This window comes from Carcharodon carcharias, chromosome 11 (assembly GCF_017639515.1).
Source record: "Carcharodon carcharias isolate sCarCar2 chromosome 11, sCarCar2.pri, whole genome shotgun sequence".
NCBI classification, from domain to species: Eukaryota; Metazoa; Chordata; class Chondrichthyes; order Lamniformes; family Lamnidae; genus Carcharodon; species Carcharodon carcharias.
Genome location: NC_054477.1, coordinates 53,812,846 through 53,827,259, shown reverse-complemented (window position 1 = coordinate 53,827,259; position 14,414 = coordinate 53,812,846). Strand labels below are relative to the sequence as shown.

At 42.3% G+C, this 14,414-nt stretch overlaps 1 protein-coding gene across 1 annotated transcript in view; it reads left to right on the top strand.

The window, feature by feature from the left end:
- Positions 1 to 14,414, top strand: part of tnfrsf19 (tumor necrosis factor receptor superfamily, member 19) — a 107,213-nt gene that overhangs the window by 77,524 nt on the left and 15,275 nt on the right. The gene's annotated exons all lie outside the window — the stretch shown is intronic.

Sequence of the window (14,414 nt, the reverse complement as noted above, 5' to 3'; positions counted from 1 at the left end):
ATAAAGCCTGACAGGGACTGTGATGTGAACGCTCCTTCTACACCCCCACACTAAATGTCCTTTACAGAAGGAAATCTGCCATCCTCAACCGGTGACTAGTGCCACATCAATATAGTTGACTCTTTGAAATAGCCTAGCAAGCCAGTCAGAGGATCAAGACATGCTGGACTTGTCAGCAACGCCCATAGCCCGTGAATGAATAATTTGAAAAAGCATCTGCCAGTAAAGCAAATTCCTTTATTATTATAAAGGTAACATAAACCCATTTATTTTTAAAACTATGCTTCTACTTGATCTGATTTCATGCAGGGTTGTTATGTAAGTAGTTATTTTAAAAATATTCATTACAAACATTTACAGGTCTTAATGGTTTTTCTCCTAATTCAAAGTGTGGACTTTCCAACAATCAATATTTTCTGTAAAGCTAAAATTGCTTAATTAAAGGTACAGAAAGTTATTCATCCTTAGGAAGAAAGTCAAGTACAAATGACATTTATGATCAAATCCTTTGAATTACAACAGATTATAGTATGCAAATTTCATGGTGTAAATCCTGTGCAAACAGATATATAATGGGAGAGACCAGATTCTTCTCCATTAAATGGAGTCACTAATGATTCATCCCCATTAAAAGTAGTAATTACAGTAAAGAATCAGTGATCCTTTAGTTAAGTAACTGTTTCAGCTTATACCAGAAATATGAGAACAGAACCTGTAATATAGAATACATTTTTAATCAATGTTTGCAGCACAATAATTGTAGCACTAGTTAACAATATTACCTAAACCTTTCAAAATATAGATTACCAATCATACTGTACAGGACACTCCAGTAACCATATTATAATGAGTTATATAGCCATTGTCAGTAAAGGATGCTACTCAAGCAGTAAGTGAAGCTTATGGAAAATAAAGAAGGTTAGGAAACCACACGGACGAGCAGAGTGGCTTCAGATTATGATACGGTGAGCTCCAAACATCATCAACTAAGTTGAGGGAGGCATCAAAATGAAAAAATGGAGGAAAAGTGTCCTGCGCCTCTTTAAGATGCTTTTATGCTTAACAGGTTTTAGTTCCTTGTTCAGGAAGAGTAACCCTTTACCCCGTTATCATTTGCTGGTTGATGCCAATGTCCCGGGATGTACTATGCTCCACTAAGTAATAAGCACAGGCACACATAAATAGCTGGAGCAAGTGCCATTAACCTAACAGCAAATTCATAGGCCCACAATTTGCGGGGTCTTCACTAGTATTAGTTATCCTGAAGGTCTTCTACTTCTGCTCTGTGAGTTGTGTCACTCATCTGGGGTAAAGTGCTTCCAGTGGACGTTTAACAGAGCAGTGCTAACAGAGATTCAAGAACAGGAGACCACTTAATTGGTGAGTGGGAAAACTTAAAGATGGAAGAAAGAGAAAATGAGAAATTGGAGGAAGAGTTTAAAGTAAATGGCCAGGGCATTAATTTGGTATCATATAATTTAAACCACTTCTGCACAATCTATTAAAGATGTTTAATTTTTTTTAAAAATCAGGTTCATGAACCACAAAATGCTTTTTTATTATTGAACTTTGTGATGTGAGTTAAATTTTTCGTTGAAAGTCAAAATATATATGCTTCATTACATTGAATGAATGGAACTATAATTTTGGGATGATCTTCATCCCTGAAACACTTACTATAAACACTATAAACATTTCTATAAGCAAATGTCTTTTCTTTTATCTGTGTACATAATGAGAGGCTTCCACTCCACAGCCAAATATTTCTCCCAATTCTCATGTATTTCAAATAAGTCGCCTGCATTTCTGTTCTGTCTCAGTTGCATTTTTTACCCCTCTACTGCACATTAGCTCCTGCACACTGTCATGTCCTTTGAGGTTAGAAACTGAGCTCATCTGTCACAAAATACATAATTATACTTTCTATTTGATTTAACTCAGTAAAGAACACAAATTAAAAGATTCAATCTTATTAAGATAAAATCACTGATTAAAGGCTTTAGTAGGAAAAAATATGTTTTGACTGCTTAACTTATCAAAAACTTATTATAAACCGTGGCCTGGGGATGAACTTAATTTCTCCATTTGGGTGTAGGTCTCTTATTTGGGGCACCACATATCTTGCTATTAGCATTCAGTGATACAGTATTTAATCATCGTTGTTGAAAGGCGGAGATCTATATTTGAAAATCCTAGTAATTCGAATAGTGAACAAACATACACTATCTTTTGTGGTGAAAAACATAACATTCCTCTGTTTAATAGACCAGAAGAAGATAATTTAGTTAAAGTCAGTCAGAAAGTACAATCTGCCATCCCATATTCTTTCTACATGTTGTAGTTATCTACACAACACTATAGTTCTAAGAGTTACTGCTTGTGCTGCTTGAAAGCACAACCAGTTAAAATTTTAAGATCTAATCAACAGTTTCATCAACAACAATCTTTTTATGTTCTCCACATTTCTTTCAAGCAGACTTCTTTGTTGCAATCCCCAGGATTTTCATCTGCGAGACTATGCCTCCAAGGCCAAATGAAATTATTACAAAGGTGGTATGCAGCCAGACCTGTGAATACTGAGATTACGTTTATGTAGGATTTAGTGTTCTTAAGCTTGGACATTTTTTGACAGTAATATATTGCCTTGCAGCGCCTCAATTATGTAAACTTTTGAGGGCTGAAATAGCATTTGTTCAGCCCTGCTGCTGCCCGGTCCCCTGCAAAAGATTAAAGACATTAAGAGTTATGTTATATTCTTTTTTAAGAGTTTTATAAATTTGCAGCAACATCATCTTTTGCCCAACGTCATTGTGGGTCAAAGCACCACAGGACGATGCATAAAACCAGGCAGGTTTGCTCATCTAAACTGGGGACAGTGCCAAAACTATTGTTTCAGCATGTACATTGTGGTGACATCCTCCCACCAACTAGTGTATCGCCCACTTAAAAATCTAAAGTCAACGGAGATGAACCAGGACAACTTAATTAATCATCTTATTATTTTTACTGTTTGTTTTGAACAATTTCAAAGGAGTTTGCAAGAATTCTCATGAGTCAACTCTGGCCTCAGTTACTACCCATCCTTGTTCAAGATTCTACCTGTCACCATTCAGAATGTACATAGACAGAACTCATTTTGGGTGTAACTGCAAGTAAAACATGCACTTCAGAAAATAGTGTTTAAACTCGCATGTTCATTTTCCAACCTGAAAACAATTAAAAGTTGTCCAGTTTACATTAGTCAGAAGCTTGTTTTCACAGGAACAGGTCATTCAGCCCTTCAAGCCTGTTCTTCCATTCAATTAGGCCATGTATTTTAATTCCATCTACCTACCTTGGTTCTATAAATCTTAATAACATTGCCTGACAAAACTATTTATCAACTTAAATTTTGAAATTTTCCATTGACTCAGCAGTTTTGGTGGGGAGACAGTTCCAGGTTTCAAATGCTAATTGTATGAAGTGCTTCCTGACATCACCCTTTACTGGCCTAGCTCTAACTTTAAGGTAATGCATCTTGTTCTGAACTCTCCCACCATCACACCAATGACTGCTGAAGTTCCAACAGGGTTACGTGGGGATGCATTAAGCGACTGCGAATGCCCCGGAGCCTATTGAAAGAGATCTTTATGCTGTATTTGCATTCCAGCATGGTCAGCATCAAGCCTCAATTTTAACAGCAATGTTGTAAGGCAAACGAGTAGGGTTGCCAACCCTCCTGGAATGACTGGGAGTTTCCTGGAATTGATATCAAACTCCAGGTGGCTATTGAAAGCAATTGGGAGACTTAAAACATTATTTTAAACAAATAAATTAATACATACAATAATTCATGCACAGAAGCTTATGGTTCATTGTAGAACGGTGATCTGATGGCTTACGTGGCAGGTGATGACATAAGACATAAATCGATACTGACGTGGGTCGCACACGCATACTATGCTCATAAATGTCACTGCCTGTTTTTACTTCTCAGTTTGCCTCTCAGTCAGAGGGAACTCCTAGCCGCCTAGCACCCAGTAAATGTTCTGGTACAACTTGTGAATCCCCCATTCCAGAATCCCTCGGCGGGCACAGTGAATGAGCTGCAGCAGGCGTGGCTCCAGAAGTGACACCAAGTATCGGAATGAAGACTGTCATGTCTCTGGCTGCTGGTTTGCTCAGTAGAAGGCTCAGAAGACTGCTATGCAGCTGCCAGTGAGTGCAGTGTGACCAGGCAGGGGAATTGGCATTACTGCAGGAAGAGGCAGTGATCGTGGGGATGGAGCACACGACGATGGCGCACTCCCTGCCTGACATGGGAATGGCGATGCTGGGAGGGAACCAGCATCACCTCTGCCCTGTCCCAGCAGTTACGACTGACAGCTTGCTGAAGAGAGGAGAGAAAGCCTGATCCATGGTATTAGGTGTCAGTGATGCCAGCTCATCCCTTTCTGGGCAATGGCCAAGAGTGACTTCCACTCCACTTCCATGAATAGAAGCCGCTGCCCACTGATGCTGAGCTGCAGCTAATGATCCCAGTGAGAAGACAGGCAAGAGTCCATGTCCGGAACCCTGCAGTTCCAGCTCAGAAAGTGGCACTGAATCACCAGGCAATTAAACTAAATAAGGCAAATCCCATGCCAGTGATGATCTGCTAAATTTTTTTTGCAAAATTCTTACTTTAAAATAGTCCCATTTTCACTGAGAAATCCTTCAGTGAATCTCAAGCAAACTGCATGGGGCAGTTCAGTTACTTGTCTCTCTGCCCAGTGGCTCCATTCTTTAGGAAAGCAGATCTCCATTTAGAAAGGGGCCTGTTTTCCAAAAACAAGTCTTTCAGTGATGTCACTTCCACCAACATCTCCCAGAATATGGCCAGCTAGAGCTGGCAACCCCACAAACGAGCGTCACCGATGGAAGGTACCACCTCAACAGAGAAGTGTATCAATTACAAAATGTGAACATTTTCTGACTCTGAGCATATTTTTTTCATTGCTAGCCTGCGGGGACTTTTCTCCAACAGCAGGAAAAGTTTCAGCCAGGAAACAAAAATACAAAAGCATTTCCATTTCATTCTGTGTTGCTGCTCTGGAACCCTCTCCACAGAGGAAGCAGGGAGGCCTCCAAAGCTCCAGAACCCAATGCACACAACAACCACTTCTATTTGTCACAATTTTGTACAATACAAATGGGAAAATAGAAGTTTATTTTGTGAGGACATCTGTTTCCATACATGTAACCAGTCTTTCAAGAATTCTCTCTATTTCTGTAATTGAAAGACACTTAGAGATATATAGATGCCACACTTGTAGTTTTCAATTTCAATTAAGTTCTCAAGTGTTTTTACATTCCCAAGTATAATATTTTGAAGCCAATACAAGGTGCTTATGTGAGGAGTGCATCAAGGTTTTTTGGCATTGAAGTGCTTAGGCTGGGAGTTGTCACATTGCATAACATGTAACAGTTCAGTTAACTCTTTCTCTACCCTGTCTGGATCCAGGGTGTTCAAAGTGGTTAAATAAGTTGTGCAGTGAAATACCAGCTCAAACTTCAGGTACCCACAGGGACAAAAGATAATCAAAAAGGCAAAAATATATTAGACAGAGAGAGGGCAAAAGGTCAGGAGGGAAAGGCTGCAGCATGCAACCGGGGAGGAGGAGGAGGAGAAGACGCAGGACAACCAGGTACTACCTTGTGGGAAGGGTGTACAGACCTCGGACATCCTACCTCAATATGACGGAGAACCAGTGCCAAGAGTGACTGAGGCTAGGGTGTGAGGTGGTTACAGATATATGTCGTAGGGTCCAGGAATAACTGGAGCCACAATCCATCAACCCCTGTGCCCTGTCAGTGGCTATGAAGGTAATTGTCTCTCTCAACTTCTGTGCATCAGGATCTTTCCAGTGCTCATCAGGAGACATGTCTGGTATATCCCAATCAGCAACATACAGCTGCATTAAGACAGTAAATAATGCCCTGCTTGCTAGTGTGGGGATCACATTAATTTCTCTATAGATTTGGCATCTCAGATGCAGAGAGCCGAAGTCTTTGCCTAAATAGCAGAGTTCCCTCAGGTATAGGGTGTTTCTAATAGCCCCCATGTTGCTATAAAGGCCCCAACTCTTTACTAAGGATTTCTCAACCCCCTCAGGTATTTCAGCTACCAACGCAGATCTGTGGTTGGTCTCTAAGTGACGAGTTCCTTAAGAACTTGGCTAATGACCCTCTTTAGGAGCCCACAAATGGAAGTAGAACGCAAACACAACAGCAGCCATGTCATCACCAAGAGTACCATTGAGCAGGCCATTGGCATTTTAAGCCAATACGCTTCAGATGCCTCAATTGCTTAGGTGGAGCTCAGCTAGGGTATCAAGAATAGTAATGGTATGCTGCATGCTGCGCAACATTGCACAGTAGAGGGTCAAAAAATTGATGACGCGGGGCCATGGGCAGAGCTCCAACGTGTGAGGAGGAGGAAGATGAGGAGGAGGAGGAGGAAGCCCCTGCCCACCTGGAAGATTCCAAAACGGATGAGGATGAGGAGGCTGCCAATGGCAGAGCAGCTGAGAGGCATCACCATGCAGCCATCTGTGCATTATCGCCACACGGGTCCTTGTGCAAAATAGATTCTCATAAGTCTTCCAATCTCACAATTGCCATCAGCCAGTTCCTGGTGACATACTTCCACCGAAAGAACTTTGTACACTGACTCCACAATTACCTAAGGGACTGCCCATTCCCCACAAGGGAGAGAATGAGTTGGACATGTCATTCATATGGCTAAAACCCTCAACATCGTTACCATGAGCCTGATCATATTGCATACACACAGGGTGATAAATCATTCACAACCTGGTCCCCATATGAATGCCAATGACTGTAAATTAGGGGTCCATGCCAGCAACTTGTCCATAATCAAACCATGCCCACAATGCTGAGAGTAACATGAAGTAAAACTTAAAACTCTATACATGCTGTTAGGATTGTGTGTGGTAGCATACATGTAGATAAGGCATCTCATGCATCATGAGCCCACAACTGCCCTATTTCTGTCACCGCATGCAACATTCCGAGCTTCCATATATCTTTGCTTACTGCATAAAGCGCATCCTGTGACACCTGGAAACGCAGCCAAAGTAGTGAGGCACAGCAGATGACCAATATTACTTGGATGATACATGGCCTCTCGAGCTGTGATGCCATACCTAGACCAATGTGTAACACTGCAGTGCGATGAATGCCTTGCACCCAGCACTCATACTTAAGATGCACCTGCTGCCCAGCATCTCCTCAGGAGTCTGATCATTCTGTCTCCTTTAAGTCAAGTTTGGCTGGATAATGAAAGATAACAAGGAGCATCTCAGTGCTTGAGCCTTTGAACATTGGATTCTTATGTGATGCAGCAGAGAAGGCATCACAAATCAGCCAACAACCTTGATCTGCTGATGGAATGTTGAGATGGACCTCAGCATGCCCCCCCCTCTCATTATTACTGGTACGAACTGCCTTCATAATGCTACCATTCTTTTTGAGCTCTCTAGTGTACAAACACCAAATCATGTACAAGTGTAAGTAAATATATTCAAGAAGTGCTCAAATGTGATATATACAATGTAAAAAAATGTAACCACAGTGAACCCATTAGTGCTGTAGGTGTGACGGCACTCTTCACCCTCGCACACTCCAAGAAGTGCCTCCCTGCAACCCCCGTGTTGCCTCGGAAGAGGTCGAGGCAGTCTGCTTACTTCTTCGTCTAAAGAGCAATGCGGAACATGGTGGCCTACCTCATTCTGCAAGCAGCTGTAGAGTATCGGCTTTGCTCTGTTATTGGTATCTGAAGATAGCTCCATCGTATGTCGAGCTTTGTGAAGACTCTGGAGTCATGAAATGATGCCAATTGTTCTTGTATCATACGAAGTGGATACTTGAATGATTGTTTTGTCAACTGCCTTAAAGTTGACACGTAGCCTGGGTTCACCATTTTTGCGTCATGCCATGACTAGATTTGACATCCATGGTGATGAATCGATTCACTCAATGATGCTGTCTGCTTCTAGTCATTTCAGCTCCTGTGAATTTCAGCATGAATTGCAAACAGCAACCATCTCAAATTTTATGAAACTGGCAGAATTGCTGTGTCAAAGTGAGCAACATGACAATACCCCTTGATTTCCCTAAATCTGGTAAATTTGGAAAGATACCAGCCTTTACATCTGTGTCATTGATCACGTGGATGTGTGTTCAAGTGGGATCTTCAAGTTTGAAGCCAAGCTTATCAAATAGGTTTAGCCCCATAAGGGTTTAGCCTTTAGCTATGTAGAACGTGAACCTCTCCAGAGACGTTTTTGTAGCTAACTAGAATTGTGATCAGTTCCAAAACCAGAATAATAGAATCATCATAAGCTTGAAGAGTGTCTGTTGCAGGAATGAAAGAAAGTTGTAAAAAATAACTATGGTAAAGTTTGTCACTCAAGATAGATATCTTCATGCAAACATCGATGAGGAGAGACACTGAAATGAAGTCTTGACTGAGTATTCCTCAAAATAACCTGGTTCTTTACCATCTATATACACATGCCGTAACTCACTCTCAGGAAGAGACTTTCCCACGTGTTAAATCAATGAAGATTTCTTCATTGATGACTTGCACAGCTTTGCCAAGTGATTTCCCTTTAAGTATGAGTTACCCTTTTTCATTTGCGCTGGGCATGATGTTGTGGATCAATGAGCAACTCTACAACTTGGTCACAGTTTTGAGGGTATCTGACCACAATCAGCTCTCTGGCATCTTTGAAATGCAGAGGGACCTGGGTGTCCTAGTGCATGAATTGCTAAAGGTTAGTATGCAAGTAATTAGGAAAGCTAATAAAGTGTTATCTATTAGTGTGAGGGGAATTGAATACAAAAGTAGGGAGGTCATGCTTCAGTTATACAGGCCATTTTTAGATATATCAAGGATAAGAGAGAGGCAAAAGTGGACATTGGGCCGCTGGAAAATGACGCTGGAGAAGTAGTAGTGGGGAACAAAGAAATGGCGGAGGAACTGAATAGGTACTTTGCGTCAGTCTTCACAGTGGTAGACACAAGTGACATCCCCAAAGTTCAAGAGAGTCTTGGGGGAGAGGTGAGTATGGTGGCCATTACCAAGGAGAAGGTGCTAGGAAAACTGAAAGGTCTGAAGGTGCATAAATCACCTGGACCAGATGGATTACATCCCAGAGTTCTGAAGGAGATAGCTGAAGAGATAGTGGAGGCGTTAGTGGTGATCTTTCAGGAATCACTGGAGTCAAGGAGAGTCCCAGAGGACTGGTAAATCGCTAATGTAACCCCCTGTTTAAGAAGGGAGTAAGGCAAAAGACGGGAAATTACAAGCCGATTAGTCTGACCTCGGTCGTTGGTAAGATTTTAGAGTCCATTACTAAGGATGAGATTTCAGAATACTTGGAAGTGCATGGTAAAATCGAGCAATGTCAGCATTGTTTCAACAAGGGGAGGTCATGCCTGACAAATCTGTTAGAATTCTTTGAGGAGGTAACGAGTAGGTTAGACAAAGGAGAGCCAATGGATGTTATATACTTGGACTTCCAGAATGTCTTTGACAAGGTGCCGCACAGGAGGCTGCTCAGTAAGATAAGAGCCCATGGTGTTAGAGGCAAAGTACTAGCATGGATAGAAGATTGGCTGTCTGGCAGGAGGCAGAGAGTGGGGATAAGGGGGTCCTTCTCAGGATGGCGGCCGATGACTAGTGGAGTTCCGCAGGGGTCAGTGTTGGGACCACAACTTTTCACTTTATATATTAATGATCTAGATGAAGGAACTGAGGGCATCCTGGCTAAGTTTACAGATGATACAAAGGTAGGTGGAGGGCCAGGTAGTATTGAGGAGGTGGGGAGGCTGCAGAAGGATTTGGACAGGTTAGGAGAATGGGCAAGGAAGTGGCAGATGGAATACAACGTGGGGAAGTGTGAGGTCATGCACTTTGGTAGGAAGAATAGAGGCATAGACTATTTTCTAAATGGGGAGAGAATTCAGAAATCTGGAGTGCAAAGGGACTTGGGAGTCCTAGTCCAGGATTCTCTTAAGGTTAACTTGTAGGTTGAGTCGATAGTTAGGAAGGCAAATGCAATGTTGGCATTTATTTCGAGAGGATTAGAATATAAAAGCAGGGATATGCTGCTGAGGTTTTATAAGTTCTGGTCAGAATATTGAGAGCAATTTTGGGCCCCGTATCTCAGGAAGAATGTACTGGCCCTGGAGAGGTTCCAGAGGAGGTTCACGGGAATGATCCCAGGAATGAAAGGCTTAACATATGAGGAACGTTTGAGGACTCTGGGTCTATACTCGATGGAGTTTAGAAGGATGAGGGGGGATATGATTGAAAATTACAGAATACTGAAAGGCCTGGATAGAGTGGACATGGGAAAGATGTTTCCATTAGTAGGAGAGACTAGGACCCGAGGGCACAGCCTCAGAGTAAAGGGAAGACCTTTTAGAACAGAGATGAGGAGAAACTTCTTTAGCCAGAGAGTGATGAATCTATGGAATTCATTGCCACAGACGGCTGTGGAGGCCAGGTCATTGAGTGCATTTAAGACCGAGATAGATAGGTTCTTGATTGGTAAGGGGTTCAAAGGTTACGGGGAGAAGGCAGGAGAATGGGGTTGAGAAACTTATCAGCCATGATTGAATGGTGGAGCAGACTCGATGGGCCGAATGGCCAATTTTCTGCTCCTATGTCTTATGGTTTTATGGCATTGGTGAGACCACACCTGGAATACTGTGTACAGTATTAGTCTCCTTATTTAAGGAAAGATGTAAATGCGTTGGAATTTACTAAATTAATACCTGAATGGGCAGGTTGCCTTATGAGGAAAAGTTGGAGAGGCTAGGCTTGTTCCGTTGGAGTTTAGAAGAGTAAGAGGCAACTTGGATGCGGGAAGGATGTTTCCTCTTGCGGTAGAATCTAGAACTGTTTAAAAACAATTTAAGACAGAGATGAGGTGAAAGTTTTTCTCTCAGAGTGTTGTGATTCTTTGGAACTCTCTTCCTCAATGGTGGAAGCAAGAGTCTTTGAATATTTAAGGCAGAGGTAGATAGATCCTTGATAAGCAAAGGGATGAAAGGTTATCAGGGTAGGCGGGAATGTGGAGTTGAAATTACAATCAGTTCAGCTATGATCTTATCAAATGGTGGAGCAGGCTCGAGAGGCCGAGTGGCCTACTTCTGCTCCTAATTCATATGTCCGTAGTCTGGAATTCTCTTCCCCAAAGAGCAATGAAGGCTGAGTCTTTTAATATTTTTAAAGCTGAGTTGGATAGATTCTTGACTGACAAGGGAGTCAAAAGGTTTAGGGGTTAGACAGGAAAGTTGAGGCCACAATCAGGTTCAGCCATGATCTTATCAAATGGCGGAGCAGGCATGAGGGGCAGAATGGCCTACTCTTGCTCCTAATTCATATGCTCGTAGGTCATTCAAGAGAGAAGCTAGGAAACATTACTTCATGCAGAGGGAGTTAGCTGTGGAGTTATCCCACAAAAAGCAATTGATGCTTGTTCAATTAATAATTTTACATCTAGATTAATAAGATTTTTTGCTAGCAAAGACTATAAAAGGATATGGACCCAAGTCAGGTGGATAGAGCTAAGATGCAGATCAGCCCTGATCTCCTTGAATGGCTGAACAGGTTGAGGGTTTGAATAGTCTCATGTTGTCCTATTTTTCCATTTATGAGTTAGCAATAGAAAAGCAACATCAGTTAACAGGCTCCACTGATTTTACTTAGCAACAAAGCTAAACTAAATGCAGATTAAAATGATCTTTTCTATTAAATGTCCATTCCAGCTATTACAAATAGAAAGAGAAGAGTAGCTAGATCATATCACAAACTGCATTTGTATGGCTAATAATAGATCCTTGGGTTGAGGTCACACTGCAATATTAGTAACAATCCACCAAAGTCAATATTTGTTATTATGAGCAGGTTTCTCCTAAACTATGTTGCTGTGACTTGTACTGGTAATCATAGTGTAGTATTAACAACTCATCTGTGCTCTTCATTCTTCGGTAACTATTGTTCCTATTTTATTGATTAATTAATGATTAGTTGATTCTCATGACTTGGGTGGAGGTGGCTTGCATGGCCAAGCCTATTAGCTCCATTTATCTGAGCCACAATTTTTAAAAATGTTCCTTTCACCATTGCACGTTTGTGCGCAAAACCAATTTTTCCTTTGGCTCAGCTTCAGTCCTTTATGCTCTGCAGTGCTGGAGGAATCAAAAAAACTGCTCCTTAATTGATGTAATTTAGACCAATCAGGGATCGGCCTTTACCAGTCCTCTAGTCCCTATAATGTAAAGTTCTGAGGGTGGAACATTCTAGTTTTTAGACCTCAAGGGTGTTAAGGAAAATTAGCTTTGGGCAAAGCGGGCATGGGCTTAAATTTTTTGTGTATGATCAATCTGTTGTGAACGAGAAGCATATTTTACTTGTATATCTGAATTTTACTTAGCTTTTTTGTATGTGCGAGTCAGAATTTTGTACACAGTGGTGGTTGTATTTCAATGTACAGGAGCTCACATTTCAGCATAATCATACTGTCTTTGACACCCATTGGTGTTCATACGTGTTTTTGGCATGTATCTGAAACCTAGCTCTATATGGGTTTACATCCCAGCCCTCAGAAAAACAATTGAGTTTGGCACTGTTTCTCTTGCCTGCAGTCTGTTTATCAAATTAACAAGAAACTGTACTCCCTAACAGAAGAAAATAAAAACAGAAAATGCTGAAAATACTCAGCAGAATGGATTCCAGACATAACATGAAGCTCTCAGCTACAGCCACCCAAAATCGCAGCTGAAGTGTTATGCTATGTTTTCCCAAATTCAACATGATACCAGTGGTAAATTAGATAATGGGCTGGATTTTACAGGGTGCTGCGGTTTCCAGCTCTGCCCCCTCCCCCCAGCTAAATAGTCATTGGTGGGGGAGCCCACCCACGATCCCGACAGCTGTCCCGCAGCAAATTAACCCTGGGAATTTTAAGGTGAGACTTCCGCCCCTTTCTCAGGAGGAAATCCTGCCTGAGAGAGTTGCTGGCCAATCAATCAGATGGCCGGCAGCTCTGTAGTTCCAGCAGTGGGAATGGTGGCCACAGCTGTGACTACAGGCACCACAGCAAGAAGCCCAGGTAAATCTGGTTGGGGGTCTCAGTGAGGGAGGTGAGGGTGTTGGGGATTGGGTTCAAGAGGCTTGGGGGGTGGGTAGATGATTTTTGGGGAAGGCTGCCACTGAGGTTCCCCCCTCTAGCCTGCATAGCTAAAGCTGCCAGATTTCCTACATGCCCAGGGCCTTGCCCTGCTGCAGGTAAAATACCAGCAGCAGTGGGAGGAGGCCCCTAGGTGGCCATTATTTAGCTACTTAAGGGCCTCAATAGGCCCAAGACCAGGTGGGCTGTCCAATCCCTCCCCCGTCAAATTTCAAACAGGTTGGGGGCGGGGAGATAGTTGGCAGGAAGACCACCCACAGTTTTTTCCATGACCCCCCCTGCTCAAACCTGCTGGAAGGGAGCATAAAATCCAGCACAATATTTCTACCATGAAGGTGCCTCAACCCACTTAAATTGATGTGTTACGCCTATGTCTCCAGATGGCAATTCAGCCACTGTTACCATAGGCAAAAACAGTCAACTTTTCTGGTGACAAACTGAGTGGTTCAACTCACCTGTACAGGACAACAATGCAGTATTTACTTTGCTGACTTACAAGTACCTTACCCAGAGACCAATGAAAATGCATGGAGGTTAAAAGTTAAATTTACATGTGTCGTTGTTTTAGGTGCTGTTCCAGTATTGTAAAATTTTACCATATGAAGTCTGCTCTCACACAGTTGCTTTCCAAAAACAGAAAAATTATGGAAATGCATAGCAGGTCTGGCAGTAACTGTCGAGAGAGAAATAGGGTAATTGTTCCCAACCTGATGGAGGTAGGTTCAGGAGTGTGCAGGATGGGAAAATCCCGGACAATGAGGTTGGGCGGATCCCAATGCAATCCAGCCCTTTTCCCAGCTTTCCCTGCAGCGGCTTGTAAGTCCAGCGAAGAACCCCTGTTGGTATGACAGGAAGCCAACTGAGATATTTTAAAAGGCAATTAAGGGCCTGTTTTTTTAGCATGCCATGGTTTCCCATTGGTCACACACTACCAGTGCCTTGCCAAAGTGGAGAAGGTGAGTGCATAGCAGGAACCCATCATAGAGTGACACTGTCCTAAGGTGAGAGGCATGTCGGGTAAAACCAGCAGCGTGTGGTCAGCTAGGTTAACAGGGGCAGTTCCTTCAGCCTAACCTCACTGAATTTGTTAGGGTCAGCAACCTTGCACAACTTATATCAATTGGATACCACTGAGAGCAATATCATCTTATTGTCTGTATCACATTA